Source organism: Pipistrellus kuhlii, unplaced genomic scaffold (genome assembly GCF_014108245.1).
Source record: "Pipistrellus kuhlii isolate mPipKuh1 unplaced genomic scaffold, mPipKuh1.p scaffold_m20_p_41, whole genome shotgun sequence".
NCBI classification, from domain to species: domain Eukaryota; kingdom Metazoa; phylum Chordata; class Mammalia; order Chiroptera; family Vespertilionidae; genus Pipistrellus; species Pipistrellus kuhlii.
This window is the reverse complement of record NW_023425542.1, coordinates 3,500,917-3,511,892: the sequence shown is the minus strand read 5'-3', so window position 1 is coordinate 3,511,892 and position 10,976 is coordinate 3,500,917.

Here is a 10,976-nt window from a genome sequence, read left to right as displayed (position 1 = left end):
GGAATCGAATCTGGGACCTTTCAGTTCGCAAGCCGATGCTCTATCCACTGAGCCAAACCAGTCGGGGCTGCCACTGGGTACTTTAAATTCAGGCTGTAACTTACCCATCACATACACCTGGTTGATGTAAGAAATGCTCAAACCTGTAGAAAAACTTTTTTTTTTTATAATATATTTTATTGATTTTTTTTACAGAGAGGGGGAAGAGAGAGGGATAGTGAGTCAGAAACATCAATGAGAGAATCATTGGTCAGCTGCCTCCTGCACACCCCCTACTGAGGATGTGCCCACAACCCAGGTACATGCCCTTGACAGGAATTGAACCCAGGACTCTTCAGTCCGCAGGCCGACGCTCCATCCACCGAGCCAAACCGGTTTTGGCTGTAGAAAAACTTTTGAGCCAAATTGTCAAGAGGCCAGGAGCAAGGTCTCCAATGCAGTTTCTTTCCATTTAGACTTAAGACAACCAGAGAAAGCAAGGCGGGGTGGATTACAGGTAGTTAACAAAAAAGACTGTGTGCCCTCTGGAGGATGATTATGCCTTGAGGGGCCTGAAGAACAGGTTCACTCTGGCCTTGCTAACCTAGAAGCACAGATGCAATGGGCGGGGCTGATAATAAAAAATTCTGTGCCTGGGGCTTATCTATCCACCAGGACCTGCCCAGCTAGGGATTTGTGATCGGACCGCCCTGGGAGGCTACTGTCACTGGACTCAGATTGATTACGGAGCCTCCTTTCCATCCATAACCCGAAACACCAAAGCCTACTGTGGGAAATAGGCCTCTGTGATCTTCATCATCGTCAACTTTTAATGGAACCGGTTACTGAATTTCCCCGGGGCAAACGGAATGCAGGGAGGAGGGAAGAGGCTGTAAGAACAAAGAACTGTATGTGAGCTCGCATCATGGTGGGAACCCCGGCATGCCCGGGATGAAACCTGGGCCGCCTCAACTAGACAGGGGGATGGTGGAGAAAAGGCCTCAGCCCGTTTAAAAAAAATCACCCAGTAAGAGACAATAAGACCCAGGCAACATATGAGGAAATTATTAACCCCATAGTAGTCAGCCAATGAGGAGCCGGAGGAGGGACGCTTGTACCCTAGGGCGTAAATAGCCTGTGGTCACTGCTCTCCCACTGCCTGAACACTGGGACAGACACCCACTCTTGTAAGGACTTCTTAAAAGTCCTGTTTCGCCGGTTCCGGTTTGGCTCAGTGGATAGAGCATCGGTCTGCGGACTGAAAGGTCCCAGGTTTGTACCTTGGTTGCAAGAGGCAGCTGGTCGATGTTCCTCTCTCATCGATGTTTCTAGCTCTCTATCCCTTTCTCTTCCTCTCTGTAAAGAATCAATAAAATATATATTTAAAAAAAATAATAATAAAATAAAAGTCCTATTTCTTGCCATACTTCTTTCTCGGCGCCCATTATTTGAATTTGGACAGGTGAGCATTTCTCACCCTACTTCACTTCAGCCTTCCAAAACTGGGCATCAGATGGAAGCAGCCAATTTTTGCCCAGAAGCCCAGGGGCCAGGGAGTCTGGGAAGGCGTGCACCTTGCTGTTCTCTGCGGCTCGGGAACCAGCTCAGGAAAGGCCCCAGCCCCACTCTCCCCTGCCCGAGGCTGGGGTCACTTTTCAGAGGCCCGACTCCAGGCCAGGGAGCAGCCCTGTGCACACAGCGGAGGCTCCAGGCGGCCTTCCCGCCCTCGCCTGGACTTACAGGGCAGTGGTGGGGCTTTCCTGTAGATCATTGATCCACAGGGAGAAAAATCAATACAAGTCCACGGACGGAAAAAATAACTTGGGCTGGAATTTTTGTAGGGGAAAAAATTAAAAAAGCTCCACACCATAACTCAGAAAGCCACAGCCGGTCAATGGGATAAGTGTGAACATATACGCTGACTACATTAGGAGGCAGGCTCCAGGGCCCAGGGCAGGGAGGGGATGGGGGATGATAACGGAAAAATGATCGGACAGGAAAGCTGGGGAAGTTGGAGGTAAGATGCAGAAGGGAGGAAGAGGTGAGAGCTGGGTGCCGAGGGGCGGTGGAGGAAGGGGGACAGTGGGTCTCACGTGAAGAGGGAGGGGTTCTGGCCGTCATCCCACAACTGAGAGCTCTGTTCACTGCACTGTAAATACAGACACCGTGCTCCTGGAATCGGTCTCCAACTCCAGCGCCCAGTCGTGCTGCAACCATTGGCTTCCTAGTGAACCAGATGTGGGCTGCCGGCCTCCTCCTAGCTTCAGAGTTCAACAGAACGTTTGTTTTTAATTCTTTTTTTTAATGTATTTTTTTAAAAATATATATTTTTATTGATTTTTTTTACAGAGAAAAAGGGAGAGAGATAGAGAGCTAGAAACGTCGATGAGAGAGAAACACCGACCAGCTGCCCCTTGCACACCCCCTACCGGGGATGTGCCCGCAACCAACGCACATGCCCCTGACCAGAATCGAACCTGGGACCTTTCAGTCCGCAGACCGACGCTCTACCACTGAGCCAAACCGGTTTCGGCTTTAATGTATTTTTATTGATTTTAGAGAGGAAGAGAGAAACATCAGTGATAAGAAAGAATCATCGATTGGCTGCCCCCTACTGGGGATTGAACCTGCAACTGGGGCATGTGCCTTGACAGGAGTCAAACCCGGGACTCTTGAGTCCATAGGCCAATGCTCTATCCACTGAGCCAAATCGGCCAGGGCCATATTTTTACTTTTAAAACCATTCTTATTGGTTTGTTGTTTCACTTACTTCTGAATTAATTGATTGCTTTTTGTATGTGTACTGACTGGAGATCAAACCCATAACCTTGGCGCATCAGTACGATGCTCTGAGCTACCTGGCCAGGGCCTACTGCCTTTTGTCTGATTATAAAATAGATGCTTACTCATACGCCCATCATTTGCTACCCACTGGATTAATACATCAATCAATAAGGCATTTATTTAGACAGGAGATGGTCATTTTACACGCACTCTCTTTGTTATGGTAGCTGTGCTAACAGGATTTTACTTGTAATGCCTTTGCTTTGAGCGGGCTGGATGAAAGATTATGTCAGCTTCATCTGAGCTGGTCAAAATAAGATGATCTTTCCAGAGCTCGGTCTACTCAAAGACTTTCTTTTGAATATGTTTCTGAGATGAGACAGGCACATCACCTTCATGCAGTCCAGGGCAAGCAATATCATTTCTTCACATTATAAACTAATTCCAGGATGGGTGCTTTTTCACTGTTTGAAGTGAATTTTCTAGAATTGTGTCTAATTTCCAGACAAAGATGATTTGCTTGCAAATTCACATCACTCAAAATCCTAAGGACAAGTGAGCTGATATGCAGACTCACAACTATTCAGCCCAGTGAAGAGAGAAGCCTTCCCCTGCCTGCCACCCCCTCAAAGTAAGCCCCACCCTTTATTTAAGTCTCCGGGTGTCCCAGCCCTGAGCTCAGAAGCATCAACAGCTGCAAAAAGGTAAAAGAAACGCCGCTACCTTCCAGGAGCTTCCAACCCAGGAACCATCTGTGAGTACAGCTGACTGCGTGACGGGGATTCCTCCTGCTGTGGGGGAGCAGGGGCCCGGGGAAGGAGTACTTTCTGATGGGAAGATCGGAGCGAGTAGAGGCTGGTGGAGGTGAGGAAGCTTCCTTCATGAGGGCGTGTGAGCCAAGGCAGGAAGACTGAGGGGCAAGAATAAGGAAACTTCTGTGAGGCTGGATGTCAGGATGGAGCAGGAGTGGGAGAGGAACAGCAGCAACAGATAAAGACACTTATTTAGCACCTATTACATATCAGGGGCTTTGTATATATTATTTCACTCAAACATTGCAACAATCTTAAACAGTAATTAATAGTCCTAATGTACAGATGAAACTGGCCCAGACAGGTTAAGAAACTCATATGAGACCATTTAGCTAATAACTGATGGAACAAATATTCAAATCCAGGTCTGCCTGCTTTCTGAACCTGCTTCTACTCCGCCATGTTTTCTTAACGCAGCTCAGGGTCCTGGACCTGACTTTCCAAGCAGGAGGAGAGGACACAGGTAGTAGCATCACCAGGTATTTCTGCTGGCTGCTTCCACCCGTGTTTTACCCAGGCTGGCCCTGCTTCCCTGCCCTCATGGCTTCTGTGATGGCGTTAGCCTTGAATCATGTCAGAGTAAGCACTGCCTTTGGATGACGTCGTCACCAGGAACTTGGGGTGCTGACCACACAATACAGTGCACACATGATGTGTTATGGGTTTTGTGGGGAAGGAGACACATTAACAGCCACTTTTGTAATAACATAAGAACAACTTTAGACCTAACCGATTTGGCTCTGTGGGTAGAGCGTCGGCCTGCGGACTGAAGGGTCCCAGGTTCAATTCTGGTCAAGGGCATGTATCTTGGTTGCAGGCAATCCCCAGTAGGAGGCGCGCAGGAGGCAGCTGATGGATGTTTCTAACTCTCTATCCTTCTCCCTTCTTCTCTGTAAAAAAAGAACAATTGCAGTTGGGGCAGCGTGCTGTGGAAACCCGTCCAGGGAGAGCTTCCTAGAGGCGTCTCAGCTGTTCTGGAAGAGGAGTAACGTTGAGGGTGTGGGAAAGGACATTTTAGGCAGAGGAAAAAAGTAAGACCATCCTGGCGTATATGTGTGGAGGGAGCAGGACAGAAAAGGAGGCCAGACGTTTTGGAATGCCTTGCCGAGGAGTTGGTAGACCTTGAGGCCCCAGAAACCCTGCAGTTTGCTCCGGGAAGTGTGCTGCACCTGCGTGCTAGAAAAGTGCAGGAGTGCCTGGGGAAGAAGCGGGTAGAGCAGCCGGTTGGCAAAGGTTTAAGTGAGAGCCAAGGCCTGCATGGACAGGAGCAGCAGGAATGGAGCAAAGTCCACTTGAGAAATATTTAGGAGGTAAACACATCAGGATTTGGTGGCTACCGGTGAGGATTAGGGGGTGAGAGGAGTCAACTGGTGAGAGACACCAGCGGGAAGGAGGTGGGCCCAGGGAGAGTGAGCCTGTGGGACAGGAGCAGGGCCACCTGGAACAGGGGCCATGGACTTAAAGTTCTGGGGAGAATCCAGAGACAGGAACTAAGCACGGTCAGCACAGAGGTGGTTAAGCCACAAGAGTGGATCAGATGACCCAGGACGACAGAACAAGCAGAGCAGCAAGAGAAGCAAAAGTCAGAGACGGGAAGTGAAGAAAAGGGAGAGTGGTGGGAGTCCCAGGCACAGAGCGGCAGACCATGTTTTAAGTGTTAAGAGAGGATGAGTCAAGGTCAGGAGTCTTCACCTGTTTGGGCACAAGACCAGGTAGATGACAGAATGTCTGGCACACTGCTGCAGACACCATCCCGGGATGAACAGGTAGAGACCATTACAACAGTCTGGTCTCAGAGTGGAAGGGGATAAGGCAATGGCTGGAGGGAGACAGGGGTACGAGAGCCCTGTTTAAGGAGCAGGACTTAATGCAAAAGCAGAGAGCCAGGGAAAATGGCAGGCAGATGAGGTGGGCAAGAGCACAGGTGGACACAGGCTCAGCATGGAGCAGTACTGTGAGTGGAGGGAACAAATATTCAAACCCAGGTCTGCCTGCTTTCTGAACCTTCTTCTACTCCGCCATGTTTCCTTAATGCAGCTCAGGGTCCTGGACCTGACTTTCCAAGCAGTAGGGGAGAGGACACAGGTAGTTAATGAGTAGGGAGACAGCACAGAGGAGGAGGAAATAAACCCTGATCCCTCCGATTTCCATGAAGCAGGAGGCCAGGGCATTGGGCTACTGCAGGGGGGTGAGAAATGGACAGAAGCAGATTTCTTAAGGATTTTGAGGAAAGTCATTTAGAGCATTTGCTGAGCAAAATGGTGCAGGGAGTTTGACGTAGGACAAGTAGGAGGGGTTCTCAAGTGACATACACTCAGTTGATGCTGGAGACCATGAATAAGCAAGACAAAAACCTATGTACACCGGTGGGGTTTCCAGTAGATCCCAGGGTTTCAGAAGCATAGACAGAAGTGGGTGTTTGGTGACATTTCATCAGACACAAGTAGTACTGGCAGCCGGGGATGCTGTGATCAACCGGTGTTCTGGTCTGGGAAAGAGCAAGACTGAAAGGTGTGAGGCTGAAATTCAGCAGTAACGGGAGAGAAGGCGTGAGCATGAGAGAATGGGATATTGGGAGTTAAGATTGCAGATGTGTTGTTTGTAAGCATGACAAGGACAGGCAGCTGAAGAGGTGGAAATGAGAGCAACAAGTTAGAAGCCAACATATAAGTAGGCTGAGCTGGCTCAAGGCAACCAAGGGTCAGGTATGGCTTCGGCTCCGGAGGGAAGTTGTAGATAAAGTGCCAAGTCTTCAATGAACACGGGAGAAGCTGAGACAGTACAGGATGGCTTCTGTGATGGCGTTAACATTAAATCATGTCAGAGTAAGCACTGCCTTTGGATGACGTGGTTAGAAAGTCATCAGGAGCCGAAATCGGTTTGGCTCAGTGGAGAGAGCTTCGGCCTGGGGAATGAAGGGTCTCAGGTTCGATTCTGGTCAAGGGCATGTACCTTGGTTGCGGGCACATCCCCAGTAGGGTGTGTGCAGGAGGCAGCTGGTCGATGTTTCTCTCTCATCAGTGTTTCTGGCTCTCTGTCCCTTTCCCTTCCTCTCTGTAAAAAAATCAATAAAATATATTAATAAAAAAAAGAAAAAAAGAAAGTCACCAGGAACTTGGGGTGGTGAACACACAATACAGTGTACAGATGATGTGTCATGGAATTGTGCCCCTGAAACCTGTATAATTTTGTTAAGCAGTATGACCCCAATAAATTCGGTGAAAAAGGAGGAAAAAAAAAAAGGAAAGATTCAGGCAATCCAAGAATGCCTTCTGACGATGACAAAGCCACTTAAGCAAAATAGTACAGGGTCACTCCCAATCCACTGCTTAGGCAGAAATAGGATGATGCAGTTTACAACATAATGAATCCTTTCTCCCCACCCCATCCTTTCAACCCCCGTTTCAAACTGTACATGACCTGAGGGAGGGAAGAACTGTGCCAGGAAGAGGGCCCTGGCGGTTTGGTGACAATTCTGAACTGGGCTGAGGGTGTTCCTCTGGTCTGGCTTGCGCCTCCAGGCTGCTGTTTCGTGAGTGGCAGCTGCTGACCCACCATGATGACATCCTTGCCAAGTCTTCTTGGGTTTACCCTCCCCATCCAAAGCACCGTGTCACAGGGGCAAAGCGGCCAGGAAGACAGCAGCACCTGGATCACACATATAGACACACTCCCTAAAGGAGCTCCAACGTTGAGAAATTGTGTTCTGACACAAAACAGGAAAGCAAGTTGTTTATTCTACTTTTAACAGAAAATAATCCACCTAGCTCCGAGAGATTAAAAACTTATTGCTGATGACAAAAAGTCTGGTTAGCAAATGAGTTCTCATTTGCCCTGCGATACCATGTGAGTACTGGGCCCTGTCTGTAAGCTTAGGCCCAAAGCTGGCAGTGGATACACAGCGCAAGCACAGCAGTGGAGATGTGTGTGGGCAGGGCTAATGAAAAGGAACCGTGAGAAGGGGCCCGAACCAGTCCTGGGGGCATAAACTTTTCCTGCCGAGTGGGGCAACCACTTACCATCTCCGCTTACTCCTATAACCTGGCGCTGGCAGTGCTCGGCCCATTGGGTAGCGGAGACAATGCAGAGTTTAGAGGTTCCAGGACTTTGCTGATGCTACCTGGATGATAAATGGCACGACCAGGACCTGAAGTCAAGTTTTGAGGACTCAAGTCTGTCCTTCCCACTGATCAGTTCACAGCTGTCCTACCTTCCAAAGCCTGACATTCCCAAACGAACTCCAGCATTAATCCCCAACTCACGGTGGGAATTCTGAACAAGGAACAGTTCATAGAAAGCGGGTTGGAGGTGGCACATGTTAGAAAACAAATACCAAGAAACCTCCACTATCCTCAACAAGTTTCAGTGAATTAATTTGATGAATTTCCAATGCTAAAAATACACTTTTATACTGTATGTTATCGGCTTGTCCCAAATGTTCAGTTTTCCCACCTGACTGACTTTACCTCCTCCCTTTTCATATAGAAATTCACATGGAAAAAGCTAAGTGCTGCACTGGGCACTGTGGTCTGTTCAACCCTTCCAGGGCCTTTATCTGATGAGGTTGGGCTCCGCCCTCTACTTCTTTCGAGGACAGGAACCAAGACAAGTGTTTGTGAGCTGCCTGTCCACAGCCTATCTCCCCTCCGCACTGCAGGCTTCATGAGGACAGCTATTTCTCTCCTCACACTGCAAGCAGGTACTCACAAAGGGGGCAGGAACACTAGGCTTACCTAACCCCTCGTCTGTCCTCTTTAACTAAACGAAAAGCCCCTATTCTGCTCACTCTCGCAGAGAACAAGTCCCAGTCCACTAGAGCTCTCCCCATTCCACCACACCACCCTGTCTCACGCTCACAAGCACGCGAATAAGACATCTGTTTCCTGCAGTGCCGTATGCTGCGGAACAAGTGTGGTGGTACGTTCCGTTGGGTTGAAGGAGAATTTTCTGCCACTTCTGCTCAAGTGTGCAGGCTGCATTCATTTGGAAGGACAGTGGCAGGAGCAACTGCCATACAAATAAGTTGATGTAGCTGCTCTGAAGGCGCATTCTAACAATAGAGAAAAATGAGGCTCATCTGTTATTATTATTTGTGGCGGAGGGAAGGAGTGCCAGGACCAACCATTTCCAGCTGCCCAAATAACAAAAAAAACTGCTTCTGAAATCTCCTAATGTAGATTATGCACGTGGATCAAGCAGGTTCATCTATTAAAGATTTCAACTTTCCTTATCTTATGGGCAATAACCAGATTCAATTACTGTAATAAACCACTTAGCCCAGAAAAAGACTTTGACTAAGACCTTTAGGTGGGCTTAATAGATATGTACAGTTAGGCCATTTCACCATAATTTAACTCCATATCTAATATATGCATTGATTTGGAGAGTTATTCCTTTAATAGATCATATTTCATAGATCCCACAACTAGGAAAAATAATTATAGTTTAAATGGTTAAGAAAACCGCACACATCTGTAATTTTTCATTTAACTTGTAATCCAAACTAGGGACAACCAATTTAGATGCACACACGTGAATTTTCATCCTAACTTTTCTAAATATTTTATTAGAAACTCAGCATGGATCTGAATCAGAACAGAGGCTTTGCAGCCTAGCAAGGGCAGGAAATGCTAGCACTAGCTGCAACCCCCAATACTGCCTTCAGTGAGACCAGGAGCTCCTCTCTGGGCAGGTTTCCTTGAAGACTTGCCCCACCCATGTCAAACAGTCTCCATTCTGTAACTGATGCACAGCAGGGCAATTCCATACTGTAACTCATGCACAGCAGGGCAATTTCATAGGCAGCTAAATTAGTTTGTGGTAAGGGAAATTATTTTTGATGAAAATTCAATCCTAATATATAAAAAGCCAGGGGCCATCACAACAGAAATAATGGATGACCGAATGATTGTGGGGTGACAAGGCCTTGCGAGGGGGTGGGGGGGGTGTTAGTGAGGGATGACCAAACGACTCAACAGCAGGTTGCATGGGGCAACCAGACTGGCGGGGGGGAGGGGAGGCAGTTAGGGACTACAGGTGAGCAGTTAGGAGCCAGCAGTCCCGGATTGTGAGAGGGATGTTCAACTGCCAGTTTAGGCCCTATCCCTGGGGGGGTGGGGAGGGGGGGTCCCCAGATTGGAGAGGTGCAGGGTGGGCTGAGGGGGTCTCCTCCCTCCCCAATGAATGTCATGCACTGAGCCGCTAGTCTATACTAATAAAAGGGTAATATTTTCATTAGACTGGGAGACCTTCCAGACAAAGCCATAGTGGCAGGGCCAAGGCAGAGGTGGTTAGGGATGATTGGACCAGGAGGGGAGGGCAGTTGGGGGTGATCAGGCTGGAGGAGATCAGGCCGGCAGTGGGGGGTAGATGGGGGCAAGAAGCCGGCAGGCAGAGTGGTTATCAGGCAGGCAGGCAGGTGAGCAGTTAGGAGCCAGTGCCCAGACTGGAGAGGGTGCAGGCCGGGCTGAGGGACACCTCTCCTCCCCCATGCACCAGGCCACTAGCGGATAATTAACACCCAGCTGGCAGGGCTCGGTGGTTGAGCGTCAACCTACGAACCAGGAGGTCATGGTTCAAGTCCCAGGGTTACAGGCTCAAGTCTCCCCAGTGTGGGACATGCAGGAGGCAGCATGGTCACTGATTCTCTCATCACTGATGTTTCTCTCTCTCCCTTCCTCTTGAAAATCAATAAAAAGTATATTTAAAAGTATATATAATACAATTAACAAGGAATTCAGTGACATACATTTTAAAATTGTGACTTATAAAGTTATATCTGACATATCATCTGTTTAGGAATTTCATATAAATATACCCTCAAAAATTAATCACTTCTTATTTGTAAACCTAAGTAGTTTACTATTTCTTTTATAATGAGAGAGAACATATTCTTTGAGATTTTTTCCAAGGGCGCTCTGGAAAATCCCAGTGTTAGTAGTTCAAAGTCAAGAAGACCTTACCTGTCAGTCTTATGGAGAGTTCCCTTGTAGGCAACTAACTGCTTTTCTCTTGCTGTTTTAAGATTACTTCTGTCTTTACCTTTGGCATTTTCATTATGATGTGTCCTGGTGTGGGCCTCTCAGGGTTAATCTGGTCTGGGACTCTCCTCCAGAGTCATTCACATTTCCTCAACCATTAGTGAGCTTTGACTTCTTAGAGATTCTAGAAAGATATATATATATATATATATATATACACACACACACACACACACACACACACACACAAAAACTCTTAACAATTCTAATGTTCTACTTTCTTCTGTAGTTGATATTAATTTCCATAGTAGACTGGAAGCTTTGTACAAAGTTGGGGCTTTTATTCATTTACTAGAGGCCTAGTTGGGGTCCCTTGGCCTGGCCTGCAGGGATAGGGGTCCTGGATTGTGAGGGCGCAGAG